The following is a 1,004-nucleotide window of genomic DNA, read 5'->3' on the forward strand; positions in this document are numbered from 1 at the left end:
AAGTTCTCAGGGGGCGGAGCCAGCAGTCTGCCTCTCTCTCCACTTGGAGTATGGGGAATGCTCCCCACTTTCTCTGTAAATCAGCGGGGTAGGCGGCAGCGTCGGAGCCAGGGAGGAGCCTGCTATCCTGTTGGGGCCTGCCATCTGGAACTGGGCTGAAATTTTCCACCCTCAGTGGACCAAAGGGTGCCTCTGGACACTCTGTAGGGGATGGCCTGAGATGGAGTAGAAATAACCTGAGCAAACTTACATCTGAATCTTGGCCGGGGCCCTTGCAGCTGTGTGACCCTGGAAAGGTAACTTTACCTCTGTGATCCCTTGTTTTCTTATTAGTGAGATGGAGATAGTAAAGCAAATCTTACAGGACTATAGGGAAGATTAAAAAAGATAATGTATTTAAAAGTATCTAGCATATATAGAGTGGCCACCAAATCTGGAAACACATAGGAATTTTCAGAATAAGTGGTTTATTGATTATACATAATAAAATTCTCTATATTTACAGACTTTAGGGTCACCCCATGGTGATAATAATTGCTAACACTTACATGGTACTTACCATGTGCCAGACACTGTTCTAGATGCTTTACATATATCAACTCATAAATTCTTCAAAACAACCCTATGAAGTAGCCATTACATCATCCCCATTTTATAGATGAGGAAACCGAGGCTCAAAGTTAAACCACTTACTCAGGGTCATACAGCTAAAAAATGGCAGAACCAAGAATCAGACCCAGGCAGTTAACCATTACACTTTAGTTAACCATTGCTAGAGTTGCTTTTTCAAGTACCACTGATGTCTTGACACTCAGCTAATGCTAATAGGTAAAAATAATGACAAGGACAATTATGATAATCATAGAGTCCCAACACTGCAAAGAATCTTAAGAGGTCACCCAGAGACTGTGATCTTAACCTTCTGCTTTTATCAGTCAAGAATACACTGAATATGTTTGGGAGGTAATTAGCAAATGCTTTTTTTTTTTTTTTTTTTTGCGGGG

This window comes from Neophocaena asiaeorientalis, unplaced genomic scaffold (assembly GCF_003031525.2).
Source record: "Neophocaena asiaeorientalis asiaeorientalis breed wild unplaced genomic scaffold, Neophocaena_asiaeorientalis_V1.1 scaffold392, whole genome shotgun sequence".
In the NCBI taxonomy this organism is placed as follows: Eukaryota; Metazoa; Chordata; class Mammalia; order Artiodactyla; family Phocoenidae; genus Neophocaena; species Neophocaena asiaeorientalis.